A 15,772-nucleotide genomic window follows, 5' to 3' on the forward strand; every position below is an offset into this window, starting at 1 on the left:
GAAGAACAGAATAGCTATTCTTCAGGAATAAAAAGAGAAGGAGACAGAGACAGAAACAGAGAGATGGAGATGGCAACAGAGAAAACCAAACAGAAGGAAATATTGTTGCATTATTAGAGTGAACAGAGACAAGGAAATAATTAAGTACACAATAAACTTGTGAAATAATGGAGTTCATTGTGAAGCACTGGAATATAAAGTTGGAAAAATAACTTGTGATCTGGTTAGGAAAAGAATCAGTTTTATTTTGCATAAGGCACAGTTAAGATGGTGAATTTAGGAGTCTAAATCTTGTAACAGCCAACTCGGCATTAGCGAGAAGAGCTGCTAGATGTATGAAGACCAGTTAGACTCTTCTTGATTAATTTACTCATAAGGTGATAAAGATGTAGGACAGAATCAGTGGCCATGCGAAGGAAGGGCAAGTTCAAGGGACCAATTAAGTAGAATGGCTGCAAGTTCTAAAAGAAAAAAGATTTCCAAACAGAGAGTTAAAAATAGTCTGCTTCATATACTGTAACTGGGTCTGGGCTAAGGTGTTTTCAGTTTGTTTTGTTATTATGATACTTTCCTTCCAGAATTTACCATTTTCTTGGTTAAGAGTCAAGACAGCTTTTTGGATCGTTTATTCTGCACACAATTAAATTGCATTCTTATAATTAGATCTTGGTTAATCAACGTGCATTCTTTTGATGTTTTACATGAAGCTTCAACAAAGTAAGATAAAATACATTCATTTGGAGGATAAGTAATTTTTTTTTAATTACAAAGTTTCCTGGTAATGTAACTCTGAAGGAAAAAAAAATGTGTTTTTAACAGGGTAACTTTATAAAAGCATCGTGCTAGGAACACGTCTTATTTTTTGACATGTTAATGTTGAATATCATTTGAGTGTGAGAAAATTTTAAAGATAACGCTCTTATTGTCTTATCTTATACACAGACACACTGACACACACATACACATATACCTGCACACTCCAGTGATGGGTTAGTAAGATTAAAAAAAAATGTTTTGAAGTAAATACTCCTTGATTACTGGAAACTAATAAAATTTAAGATGACTCTGATTTAGTACTATTTTTAATAAAGTATTTTTTAAAGCAGTTTTAGGTTCACAGCAAAATTAAAAGGGAGGAAGGGAGGGAGGGAGACTTCCCATATCCCTGCCCCCACACATGCAGAGCCCCGTCATCAGCATCTTGCGCCAGAGCTGTACACTGGTTACAGCTGATGAGCCTACGCTGACACAACATTATCATCCAAAGTCCACGGTTTATACTACAGTTCGCTCTTAGTTTGTAGATTCTGTGGGTTTTGACAGATGTATAATAACATATATCCACTTACAGCATCATACAGAGTCGTTTTGCTTTCCTGAAAGTCCTCTGTGTTCAGCCTAATCGGCCATCCCTCCCCACTAGCTCATGGCAAGAACTGTTTGTTTGTTTTTGCCTTCAAAGTACACATTTATTGCTGAGCAATTTTCCACTGAGCTGATATATCATAATAATGATACGTTTACTCATCTTGTATATTTAGATTTTATGTAGTTTTCTGTTATAATGTCCACTGACTCTGTTCTTTTTTTAAAAAATTATGTTCAATTTGTTTGTTTTTTTATGGTCTCTCTTGTTTTTGCCTTTTCTCAACTGTCTTGTAGTAGGAATCATACAGTATGTAGCCTTTTCAGATTGGCTTCTTGCACTTAGCAGTAAGCATTTAAAGTTCCTCCATGTCTTTCCATGGCCTGTTACTCATTCTTTTTTGTACTGAGTAATATTCCATTGTCTGGATGTACCAGTCTGTTTATTCATTCACTTGTTGCTTCTGAATTTTGGCAAAGCTGTTATATACATCTGTGTGCAGCTTTTGGGGTGGACGTGGTTTTTAACTCATCTGGGTAAATACCAAAGTACAACTGCTGGATTTATGATAGGAGTGTGTTCAGTTTTGTAAGAAATTGCCAAACTGTTTTCCAGAGTGGTTATGCCATTCTATATTCTCGGAAGTAAGGAATGAGAGTTACTGTTCCTCCACACCCTCCCCACTTGGTGCTTTTATTGTTCTGGATTTTGGCCTTCTGATAGTTATGTAGTGCCATTTCATTGATGTTTTAGTTTGTACTTCTCTGATGACATATGATGCAGAGTATCTTTTAGTATGTGTATTTGCCATCTTTATCTCTTCTTCAGTGAGATATGTGTTGAGGTGTTCGGCCCATTTTTTTTTTTTTTTTAAGATTTTATTTATTTATTTGTCAGAGACAGAGGGAGAGAGAGCGAGTGAGCACAGGCAGACAGAGAGGCAAGCAGAGGCAGAGGGAGAAGCAGGCTCCCTGCCGAGCAAGGAGCCCGATGTGGGACTCGATCCCAGAACCCTGGGATCACGACCTGAGCCGAAGGCAGCGGCTCAACCCACTGAGCCACTCAGGCGTCCCCATTTTTTAATCAGGTTGTTGGTTTTCTTGCTGCTGAGCTTTAAGAAGGTTTTTTTTTTTTTTTTTTTTTTTTTAATACATATATGTTTTGGATAACACTCCTTTATTAGATAGGTTTTTTGCAAATATTTTCTCCCAGTCTGTGGCTTGTCTTCTCATTCTCTTGACAGTGTCTTTGACAGAGTGTAAGATTTTATTTTTAATCAAGTCCAACTTATCAATTATTTCTTTCATGGATCTTGCCTTTGGTGTTATATCTAAAAAGTTATCACCAAACCCAAAGTTATCTAGATGATCTATGTTCTTTTCTTTTCTGTTTTTCTTTTTTTTTTAAGAATTTATTTATTTGAAAGAGATAGAGATAGTGACAGAGAGCATGAGCAGGGGGGAGAGGGAGAAGCAGGCTCCCCACTGAGCAAGGAGCTCAATGGGGGACTCAGTCCCAGGACCTTGGGATCATGACCTGAGCTGAAGACAGACATTTAATGAACTGAACCACCCAGGCACCCTATCTACTAAGAGTTGAATAGATTTGCATTTCACATTTAGATCTATCATCTATTTTGAGTTAATCTCTATGACAGATATAAGATCTCTGTCTAGTTTCTTTTCTTTATATGTGGTTGTCTAGTTGTTCTAGCACCATCTGTTGAAAAGATTATCTCTGGGGCACCTGTGAGGCGCACATCAGAGGACGGGAGCAAGGTTTCGGCACATGTGCAGGCTGGGTTCTCCTAGCAACCTCCAGCACAAGACAGCACCAGGAGAATCTTTAAAAAAAAAAAAAAAAAAAAAGACGATTTTGCTCCATTGTATCCATTTGCTCCTTTTTCACACATTGGTTGACCATATGTGTGTGTTATCTGTTTATCTATTTCTGGGCTCTTTAGCTGTTCTGTTGATCTGTTTGTCTATTCTCCACCAACACCATGCCGCCTTGATTATGCTAGCTTTAGAGTAAGTCTTAAAGTCAGGTAGTATCAATACTCTGCCTTTCTTTTTCTCCATCAGTATTTTGTTGACTATTCTGGTCTTTTGTTGTTAGGGTACAGAGTCGACCACCCCTCAATTAGACAGAGAACACTCTCAATAATGCAAGTCACACAGCGAGGTTTATTTCTAGCTAACTGGGGTCCAAGTATCCGCCAGGCGCAGTGGGTTTCACCAAGGACCCCGAGCACTCAAAGCCAAGGGTTTATACAGCATTTTCAAGGCACTTCTCATGGCTACATACATATCTTGGGCCCCACTTTGACAGTTTAGATTTGTTTAAACTTTTTGCCACCCCAGCATCACCCTGGCGCCATCCTGGCGGTTAAGTGAGAATTGGGTTTCGAAGAAATTTAACTTGATTTACATTTCCTTCTGCCTCAGCCTCCTTCAGTTTTATGGTGGGGAGGGCGACCTTAGGCCTTGAGGAACTGAGCCACTTGTCTCTGGAAATTGGGCCATTGAAGAGATAGCCCTTTTTGTTGTAAATCACCGGGCGTTTGCAAACCAAGGGAGACTCCATCTTGCAGGATTGTGATCTCTGCAAGTTAACTATTTGTTTTCCTTTAACAATCTGGTCCCTGTGGCGCCATCACCTAACCGCCCTGGTGGTATATAATTAAGTTGTTTCCTAGGTTTTAGCTACTTTCTCTTATCTCAAATTCCGTGCGCCCTGTGGGCTGGTTAGGGACGCTCAGTAAAATGGCTTCCCGGCCTTCAGGATGGCCACTCTTAAGCTTAACCCACTTTTAATAGTGCAAGGTGTCGGCTTTTGCTTTGCCAAGATGGCTGTACTGATGTCAGGGCTACAGCCTTGTTTTTCTTGGCCTCCACACCTGGAGCTGGTTTCCAGGTCTTGTTTTAAGTCCCATGGGGGAAGGGGAGCAGGGACAGTAAAATAGGTCCTTACATTACCTCTCCATATAAGCGTTGGAACTAGTACTTTTATTCCCTAAATTGTATTTTCGTTGACTATCAATGTCAAAACACAAAATAAGAGGTACGTTCAATAAATTAGAATCCAGACAGAGTTTTACATGATAAAGAACTATGAATTCATATACACTTTTTATAGACTTTCCTAAATATAGAAAGTGCAGAGCCTTTTAATAACTAGTTCATCTATACTCTCCTTTTGTTTTGCTTTATCCACTTTCCTTCCATACCCATTATAAACTACTTCACTAATTCCTAAGCATTTTATCCCAGAGTAACAAGGTCAAACAAACTTCTGACCGCTGATGAAGTAAATGGTATACATTCATTTGATTACTGTGCTTTAGGTGTTTTTAACAAGACTTCTTTTGTATCTCTAGGAGGAACTTAACCTTGCTACTCTAATGGTTATATATCTACATTCTCCCCCTCAAGTGACAAGCGATTAAATTCTAAAAACTGTGACCCAGGATCTACAGAGTAGCTCTAGAGTTGCCTTTCACCTTACAAATACATTGGAAATTTGTACACGTGGTATACGTGAAAAGTCATTTCATTTATGGAATTAATAATGCGTGCAATGTAGCATTTCAACATAATGTTTGTGCTCTACAAGGCTACTGAAACTACTGAAATAAGGAAGTATGAATGCTGATGAGACAAAGATCCACATGATATGAAAGCAAGAGCAAACTCCCCCAAGAGCTGTTCTTTAAGTATCTGTTTTAATCTCTCTGAAACACTGTGGTTAATACAATTCAGGAAAATAATTTAGAGAATTTCATAGCCTCTGTTGATTATTGGAGTTTGTTGTCTCTAACAGAAGGTTTGAACACCTAGTGCATGCAGTATAGTATGCATATCATCACCGTGTTAAAACGTGAAGGGCCCTCCAAGTACTGCAGTTACAGGTAGAAAGTTTTAAGTGATTTGCAAGGCAAAAGGTTAACACAATGAGAATCATTCTGATAGTTTTCATATGGCCAAGCTTCATTATTTAAGTATTTTTCCTCTCTGAAAATTCTGATAGCTTAACTAACTTTAAACATCTATTTAATTGTGGGGTTTTTTTTTCAATGCCCTAAAAATACAACTATCAGTCGAAAAATTAAAAGAGATTCTTAGATTATGTTTTAATGAATGGTCATTCTTCCCAAGCCATATTAAATAAAATAAAAGGAAAAACTATAGCTAGATTCTAATTTTAAAACAATCTTACAAAATAATGAAAAGGTAATCTAATGGGGACAGACAAAGATATATTTACAATTTTAAGAGACTACATGAATGTATTAAAGTGGTTGGGGTTGCAAACTTTTCAGTGGTATTTCTTCAAAAGCTACACATGATTACATATTTTAATTATCATTTTGTAATTTTCCTTGTGAAAAATGGAGCAATTTTCATAAGACTTTAAGAATGAAGACAGGAGTTTGAAGCTTTAAAATGACTTGTTGAAACTTTAAAAATGTGACTACAAGATATAAAAAAAATCAAAGTTCTTTTACATTTATAATAAAATTATCAATGGACAGCCTACAATATCCGGAAACAAACAATTTGCCCAATGGCATCATTTAAAATACAATTTTAAATGATAAGACCTTTCAACAAATGCTTTTTAAGATTTTATTTATTTACTTACTTTAGAGAGAGAGAAGGTGAATGCATCTGGGTGGGGGTAGGGAGCAGAGAGGCAGGAGAGAGAGAATTTCAGGCAGACTCCCTCCCTGTGAGCACAGAGCCAGATATGGTGCTCAGTCTCACAAGGCTGAGATCATGACCTGAGCCAAAACAAGAGTTTGATGCTTAACCAACTGAACCATCCAGGCTGTGAAAATAGATAGATAGATAGATAGATAGATAGTTTTTTAAAGATTTTGTTTATTTATTTGATAGAGAGATAGCACAAGTAGGCCGAGCGGCCCACAGAGGGATAGGGAGAAGCAGGCTATCCACTGAGTCATCCAGACACCCCTCAAAATATATATTTTATAAAATATTTAGTCTCAGCAAAAAAAAAAACCCAATTTTTATAATTACTATAATTTGATTCATAATAGCCAAGTGTTGTTTTATTGACTGGGATGGTTATACTTTAGTTTCTTATTTTTTTAACATGGTGAAAAAAAAAATCATCATGCAAAAAGTAGGTACTTAGTTCCACTACCAAGTGTGATAGATAATTTCTTAAGAATTATCCAAGGAAAGAGATTAGATAGATAAATAAATATATTTTTAAATGATGTCTTATATACATAAACATGTTATATATAAATTGCCAATTCTTCATTAGAATTATATGTAGTGTTCTGCCTCTTTTTTTTTTTTTTTTGATGTTGGTACTTCAGGAAGTTTGCTCTTTTAGTTCTTGTCTCTATTATCTTATATCTTAATTGTAATTCTTTTACCTTTATTCAGATACTTATTTAAGAGCATAATTAATTTAAACTTTAGATTTGTTTGCAGTCATTCTGGAAAATATATTCAAACATTTATAGTTGAATCCTTTACCCCCTGATGATGATTATGAAGCATTAAAATATTTAAGCCAAGGGGCGCCTGGGTGGCTCAGATGGTTAAGTGTGTGCCTTCGGCTCTGGTCATGGTGTCCTGGGATCGAGCCCTGCATCAGGCTCCCAGATCAGCAGGAAGCCTGCTTCTCCCTCTCCTACTCCCCATGCTTGTGTTCCTTCTCTTGCTGTGTCTCTCTCTGTCAAATAAATAAATAAAATCTTTAAAAAATATTCAAGCCAAAAATTAAATATTCAAGTCTTAATTATTTTATAAATTTATACCATCCATTAGTTTTATTACTTTTAATTCTACTGTAATAAAGATTATTTATCTATCCTATTTTTTCATCATACTGTAGTTATTTGTTTTAATATCAATATTCATACAATAGGAACTGTACTCTCATTAAGTTGATAAACATTTTGTATTAATTGAGATAAACACAGATTAAGGGCTTGCTTTTCATTATTAAGATTAACAAGAGTACATAATGTTCTATATGTTGGTAATTCTAAAGTTATCCAACAATTCTGTAAACAACGTCTTCACCATAATGATTTTCAAGAGAAAGATACATTCAGTTCATGTAGATTTTTAAAATTTTTTATGACTTTTACTTAGGAGTTTTGTTCTTTATCTTTTAGTGAGGAATACATGTGCTACCCTTGTATTTGACAAATCTTCCAAATGTTTCTTATTTAAAGGATAATTTAACAACTACAAAAGAAATGTACAAGGGTGAGATAAAATGACTACACGACTGCCTTAAATTTGCTTGGAATTAAGAATTTTCATTTTAAATGGTTGGTGTACCCCATGACCTATAGCAGTGTTTGTCAGATTGGAGTATTTTGCAAGTTCTGAGAAAATGCTCTTAATCTCTTTAAAACTTGTGTCTACATTGATCCAAACTCAGAACACTGGCTTAGAGAATTTTTAAGAATTATTTAGGAGTTTGATATAAAAGGAAGGTCAAATAAAACTTCAGCTCTGTCCAGGGATAGACTATTTATATCCTCAAATCTATATCCTTTAAAAAGTGGGTGTTGAATCATTTAATATTCTTTTCAGTACTGAGTTTCACTGGTTTTATACTTCTAATTGTTCTTACTCAAGTGAATATTCAAAGCAACATGATACAGATTTGTACTTAATTTTTACAGACATTCTCAGAAATGTCTTCTCTTAACCTAAGTAAAAGGCTTCATTTAACTTTTGTTCATTTTGATAATTGAGGTAGCTTACGAAAATATTCCTGTTTCAAAGTCATTTCTCTTGGAATTTAAATATTCTTTATATTTTTTAAAACCATATTTAAGCTAATACACCCTCATCTAAAAATTTCCTTTTGCTGGTAAAAGATACACACACACACACACACACACACACACACACATATGCAGACATAAATACCTACACCCACATAGATAGATAGATAAGATAAAGATATATATTTAACATATAGAAATATATATATATATATATGTATATATTTGTTAGGGAGCCATTTAGCCTATTGAGTTTATTCTTTCTTTAAATTTCTAAAATTATTAAACTTTTAAAAAAGCAAAGATAGCTCTTTCTATAAATGCAAATTATTTAAAATCATTTCTGGAGTGGTATTTATATGTTGAATTTGGAAAAAATGAATGTAATACATATATGCTATATATACACACAACATACAATAACATTAAATATTGTATCAATATTTTATATATACTTACAAAGTATGCAATACACAATATAATACACTATTTTAAATAAAAATATAACCTATGATTACTAATAGTATTTCATGCAAGTTGCTTTGCTAGATGTTTTGCCTGTTAAGCACAGTACCAGTAATGCAGTGGCTTTGCTTATAATGGCAATTCATGTTTATTCATGTTCGACTTGTCACTTGGCATTTTCAGAAATTGGTTTGGTTTTGCCATGCTTAATATACAGCAAGAGTTTCCCACTTTATATTTATTTGTTGGTACTTGTTGTGCTATCTTGAATTTACTCTTAGTAATTCTATCTTGTGTTGGGAGGATAGGTATTCTTTGCCACTATTTCTGTAACTAAAAAACTTTTGAATTATTTCCTCTTATTCAGAATGTAAGGTGATATTCTAATTAATTTGCATTTTTTATGACCAGTATACATCTTCATTTTGTCATAAATAAAAAAATGGAAAAAAAAAACAAAATGGGGAAAAAATGGAATATCTCTTAATATACCATCTTAAGTTTCCCAGGGTTTTGCTGGATCAGTGAGGTTTTCTTTTGGCATGCTAAACTAGTATGGCTGTGAGTACCGCATTCACAATTTAATGATCAAGGCCATGATTTAAGGCTTGTGGATTTAAATGTTGGAAGGAATAATAAGCCTTGCAGAAATCAAATCAAGTGACATCTCTAGTTCACCTCTTATCGGTCTGATTGTCATTCTGTTCCAAATTTTTCATTAGGCAACTATTGCTTTCCATTTATTTATTTATTTATTTAAATTTTTATTTTAGAGAGATGAGAGAGTGCTAGTGTAGGAAGGGCTAGAGGAGGAGGGGCAGAAGGGGACCGAGGGGGACCGGCAGACTCTGTGCTCACAGTGTGGATCCCAACTTGGGGACTCATTCTCAGGACCCTGGGATCTTGACCTGAGCTGCAATCAAGAGTCAGATGCTAACCAACTGAGGAGGCCATGCACCCCAAAGTATATGTTTCTATTTAAAGAAGCACACATTAGTTGCTTTGTTAAATGTATGATCTGTTTGCATTAATTTTTATTCGGTTATAGTTGATATTCTGGTACATCAGTTTCCATGTACAACGTTGTGATCCTACTTCTCTGTACATTATGTGATGCTCACCACAAGTGTAGTTCCCACCTTTCACCGTATGACACTGTTACAGTATCATTGATTATATTCCCTATGCTGTGCCTTTTGTTCCCATGACTTACTCATTCCATAATGGGATGCCTGTATTTTCCACTTCCCTTCACCCATTTTGTCCATCTACCCATTCACTTTCTCTCTGGCAGCCATTAGTTTGTTCTTTCTATTTCTAGGTCTGATTCTACTTTTTTTTTGTTTGTTCATTTGTTTTTCTTAGATGTTGTGTATGAGTGAAATCATATGATATTTGTCTTTCCTAGTCTGACTTACTTCACAGCATAATACGCTCTAGGGCCATCCATGTTGTTGGAAATGGCACAATCCCATCCTTTTCATCTCTGCATAATATTCCATTGTATATATAACAATGTATGATTTTTAATATGTTTCTTAACAAATAAATAGATTGTTCTATCTTCACCCATCTTTCAGCATTAACTTGTTTTCTACACTGTTACGACTAACACAAAAATGCAATTTTTCAGATATTAGTTACTGCACTCATCTTTCAGATGTGAAAAGCTTTCAATTTTAAGTAAGTGTAAAGATAAAAGGCTATATAAAATTAGGGTAATCCTCTGCAGGCTAAATTCATGTGAATGGCATGAGCTTGCAGAATTTGAATCAGACCAGGCTCCCAAAAGAGTCTCCAGTAAAAGTAGAGATTGAAATAGACCTTTGATAGGAAATAGTTCATCACTGTTATTCAAAGGGATTATTTTGGAATATTGGACCAAGTCAAAGTCACACAAGGAGAAGTATTAAAAAAAAAAACTTTGAATATCATGACATTCACTCCAAATGCTTTCTGAAAATGGCTTACTTGTTTTAAATTTAGTCTTATGCCAAAAACATTTCCAGATTGTTTCTATTTTGACCAATGAGAAACACAGCTGTAATACTCCTTTTAAAAAACATGCATCTTTCTTTAATGTTTCTGGGTAGCTAGACTACTGCATAATACGTATTTTAAACCTCATGATAGTTTCATGATGTAGTATTTTTTCTCTTGCTGGGGATGGTGATATTTACCCTTCTGGCACTGCAGTGTTTCCTGAAATCATAATCCAGTTCCCCTTGTGTCACAGTATTATTTCCTAGCAGCTCCTATTGTTTATATTTCACTGTGGATGTGAACATATAAATGGCTTATATCTGAGAACTCATTCGCAGGTATATGGCTGAAAAAGGAAGCTATTGGAAAAACAGCTGATAGGCTGCCCTTGGCCAACATACTTCCCAATACCTGGTTCTTTCTCATTGAGACTAAAAAGTTCTGCAAAGTATCTAAAATGGCTTTTGAGCAGTGGAGAAGCCTTCATGGCAATCAGTGACAGTGACATACTCTAATTTTTTTCCCTTGGTATGCATTTTGTTCTTTTCTTCTTCTGGATCATTTCTATTCTTTCTTCAATTCTCAGTTAAAGGTAAGTTCCAGTAGGCACAATTCCTCACTCTTGTCCCTTTCTCAGAGATTGACATGGGTGTCTTTTCTCTATTTATCTATGTCTTCATGTAACTAGGAAGAAGGGTGAAAGACCTGTATTCCTAATGGTGAGGGTTGGGACACAGGTGCAGAGATGGGGAGAGAACGGAGTCATGAAAAAGGGCAAAGCTGTACTGAAGAAAGACTTTGAAGTCTGATTCATGTTTGTTCTTTAGAGCAATCAGCAGGTCAGCAAGCTTGATGGAGGAAACTTTTTTTTTTTTTTTTTAAATCAGTCTGGGTACCATTGGAATTCATATTTACCATTTAGCTTATGTGGGAACAGAGGAGAACCATAACAATAAGGAAGGCTTGAATCTCAATAGATACCTTATCTTCCCAGCATTTTATTAATTAATCAGCTAATATATATCAAGAACCAACTTGTGCCTCATACCCCCATAATTGTAAATCAATTATTTTACTGAATTAATACCTGCCTAAGGTATGGTTAGAATGAAAATGTAAGACTAAATTCTGATTAAAAAGTAAATGAACCATAACAATGGAGTGAGACACTTGGGAACATCCAGAATGAACATCTATAAATTCATCCTGGCCACCTGAGAAAGTGCCTTAGTTCCATAATTTAGTAACTTAGTAACTTAGAGTTATTTATTCATTATTATCTTGAGCATTATCTTCCTAAACTGTATATGTATATGATTTCTTAAAATATTAATTTATTATACTGTTTCCTAGAAGAAAAATGTCCATTTTAATTACTTTAGCAAGGGAAATAAATTGATCATCATCATTTTTTAAATTTCAAGACTGAAATTTAGTATTTGGAACACATGTTTATACTACTATATTTAAGAGCTACAATAAAAATTCATCAATTTATTTCATAGGTTTATTGCCTTTCTACTTTCAAGACCCAATCCCGTAATGAGTGTTAGAAAGTATATAAATAACCTTAGAAATTCCCTTGTTTCTCTGACCTTTCAGGAAAAAAAAAAAAAAAAAAAAGAGGAACACTGATCAATATGCAAACTATGTATTGAATTAATTTGCATAAAGCTATTCTAATTTAAGTTCAGGTGACTGGGAATTTATTACATTCAGGGATTTTTATATACACTAAAACAATTGTGAATTTAAAATAAAAAGCAAATACATTGTAATAAAATTTTAAACAGTGAGCATGACTAGATACTGAGTTCTCCAAGGAAGGTTATTGAATCAACTACTCCATAAAGCTTTTTAAAAAAAATTGTAGTTTCTTATTTCCATAGAATAACTTAGATGTGGTTTAGCTTGAATCTATATAATTGATCACAGTCAGTCAACTAAAACTAATTCCTAATATGGTTGATCAGATGATCACAGTCTCAGGCTATAATTTTCAAATTATGGCTTAGATATTTGAAATGCCAAGATACTAGTAATATATGAGAAGAGAATAAGGCAAAAGACTTGGGACTTGGGTACTAGAATTTTCATGTAGGAACAAGTTATTGACAGAGTTTAACACAAATTTCAAAGGCCCGTGTGACAGCATACCACGATCCCTTTTCCCCAAAGAGCCAAGGGCTATTCTCTGTGCCTGACTAATATGCTGAATGATGTTCTTGTTATGCAATAATAAATGAATGTGCTCTCCCTCAGTATAGGGCTTGTGGTTCAATATGGTTTTCTGAAGGCTATATTTAAACACAATGGATCTGTTGACATAGGGAACACTATTTCTGTGGGAAATAGTGTTCAGTGGTTTATTTTAAGAACCAATCAAATCACATCATGTAAGTTCTAAACCCTTACACTTCTTTTCAGTGTTCATGGTTACAGTCACTTCCGCCAAATGGGGGATGCTGGTGCTGTCACTCCAGGGGCCTAAATGAAAGTAAAATCCCGAAGTATTTTCTCAGTTCTTAAAAAAAATAATAATAATTTCTATTGTATCTTAAGAACTTTGGCCTTCTGGTTGTTGTATACCTGAAACAAATAAAGTACTGTATATTAACTATACTGAAACTAAAATTAAAAATTTATTAAAAAAACAAAAGTCAGGGCACTTGGGTGGCTGGCTCAGTCATTAAGTGTTTGCCTTCAGCTCAGGTCATGATCCCAGGGCCTTAGGATCAAGCCCCGCATGGGGCTCCCTGCTTAGCAGGAAACCTTTAACGGGCTCCCTGCTTCTCCTTCTCCTATTACCTCTATCACTGTCTCTCTGTCTCTCTCTGTCAAATAAATAAATAAAATCTTTTTTTAAAAAGTAAACAACAGCAGCAACAAACTTTAGCCTACCGATACACCATTGCTACTCCTTGCCAATAACTTAGGGCTCCACCAAGATCGTAGAATTTTTATATGTGTTGTGAAGGCTTTCTCTTCCTTAAATGACCTCACTTCAATATAGTTAGAACAGATTTTAGTTTCAATAAGAAATATCCGCCTAAACGTCAAATACTCAGGACAGAGAGGATAAAGTAACTTAGACAAACTGTAAGGTATATATAACTGAAGCTAATTTTTACCTAATGCCAAATAATTCTTACCTAATGCCAAATACCTAATGCCAAATCTTACCTAATGCCAAATTTCCCACATATATCAATGGGAATGTCAATGGGAATAAAGGGAGTCATCATAAAGGCCCAATGAACCAACCTGGGAAATTTGGGGAGTACGAAGTGGAAACAATCTGGGTACAGAAGTAAGTCCTGCTGATTTCTGTCCTTCCGTTGCTCCTTGCTCTGCATCTTTATCCTGCTGCATCATGAAGTTAGGCGTTGTTGAAGTTAAGGTCAGCACCAAAAAACTGCACAGTCACTGCTCTGTTAGAGGGTGAATGCCTACTGCCTTCTTGTTTTCATGTGAGTTTCTACCAAACCTCATTACCTCAACAGTCAGATTACTTAGCTGAATTTCCCAATTAAGTTTTTCTGGTCAGAATATCAGTCACATGCTTTGTATGAAGAACTCAGTTACAGTCACCTGATTGTATCCTGCCTCCCCTTTTGTCCTCCAGACCATCATCCACTGTGAGCACGTTGGTTGCAGAGAGAGAATGGACTTCCAGTTGCTATTTTATCATTAGTTTCTTACCAAAGAATAATCTGGTTTTGTTTCAGGCAGTATACATTTTCATTGTCAACACCAAATTGTTGTCATGATAAAAGTATGGTTCATGTTATTTGTCCCATTCTGTCGTCCCTCCTTTGAAGCCCACTCTTGAAGGGAATATTGCCCTTTGATGTCACCCTAGGTATAGTAGAGGATCCATTTGTCCTTCTGCAAAAAATAAAGTCATAAAGTGATTATATGATAAAGGAATTAGGAATTCTTTGGTACTTGGAGTATATGGAACCCATTTAATAAGTTACATAGATTGCGTTTCCTTGGCCTTTATTACATTTCAGAGAAATTTGCCAAAATTAATTAAGCTGTAGTACCAAATAACTGAGTTCAGATTTAGAGCTTCCTTGTTTCAGATATCCAGTAATATTTGTGCAAGTTAAAAACTTGGACAAAATTAAATAGCTAGAACAATTATGTGACATGTACATATTCTTCACATAATCTAAAATGCAAGAGATTCTATATTACACTGTTAGTATTTTGATATTTTGGTTTAATAGCAACTCCTTTATATCTTTTCATTTCCTCTAGCGGATCTGACTTAAAATTATTACCTGTAGCCGAAGTTATGATTTTGCATTTTATTCCATTGATCTTTTCCTCTCAATAGATCTGTGAACTTTCTGCAGAAATAATTTTATAGCCACATATAAAATTTTCACAGTGTGACAAGCTGATCTTACATTAAAATATATATTTTTTCAGCAGTGCTTGAGAAAATTGAACAGCCATATAAATGTTAGACAGTATCATTTTAAAACAACAAAAGCTAAAGAAACAATGTTGTGGTGGGTTGTGGGCATCTTCCTAAAACTCTTGTGCTTCTTAATAGTCATCATTAAAAAAAAAAAACTAGAAGGACTAGATACTTTGTAGAATCCGTATGTGTTGTAGTCAGGTTGCCATTAATAAAAGTCAGTACTAGGAAGAATCAGTGTGCTAAACACATTTTTGTAGATTCTTCAGCTGGCAAATATTTTCTGTTTCTTTTCTCTCTAGACCAGATGCCTACAGCGAAATTGCTGTCAGTTTCAAAACTAGTAAGCTGATTATTTTACAGAAAATAATTAACACAGAATATGTTTCCTACAAATATTGTAGTAATACACATGGCGCTCCTATTAGAATAAAAAATGAAATACGAATTTTTTATTTAAAAAGTTTTTATTGGAGCAGCCAAGTACTTGAAATCACATAATTCCACATTTGGCAAAAATGAATTAATGTGTTTCTGCACATTCACTCCTTCAGCAACATTGACAGAGTGCATCCTGTCCCAGAGGCTGGGCTAGGTCTGGGGTTGCGAAGAAGACTACGACGGGGGCGTCCTTAAGTGATGGGCTTATAAAATCCAGAGGTTTGTGTATGGAAGGACAAAGTGATTGGGGAATGTTAGTCCAAGGAATTGCCAAATGCTTAGAATACATGTGGTGGGGTAT

The 15,772-nt window shown here is 35.0% G+C and overlaps 1 protein-coding gene across 1 annotated transcript in view; it reads left to right on the forward strand.

Moving 5' to 3' along the window:
* ST8SIA4 (ST8 alpha-N-acetyl-neuraminide alpha-2,8-sialyltransferase 4) overlaps positions 1 to 15,772 on the forward strand; it is a 100,852-nt gene that overhangs the window by 47,120 nt on the left and 37,960 nt on the right.

The sequence above is a fragment of the Neovison vison genome, chromosome 1 (assembly GCF_020171115.1).
Source record: "Neovison vison isolate M4711 chromosome 1, ASM_NN_V1, whole genome shotgun sequence".
Classification (NCBI taxonomy): Eukaryota; Metazoa; Chordata; class Mammalia; order Carnivora; family Mustelidae; genus Neogale; species Neogale vison.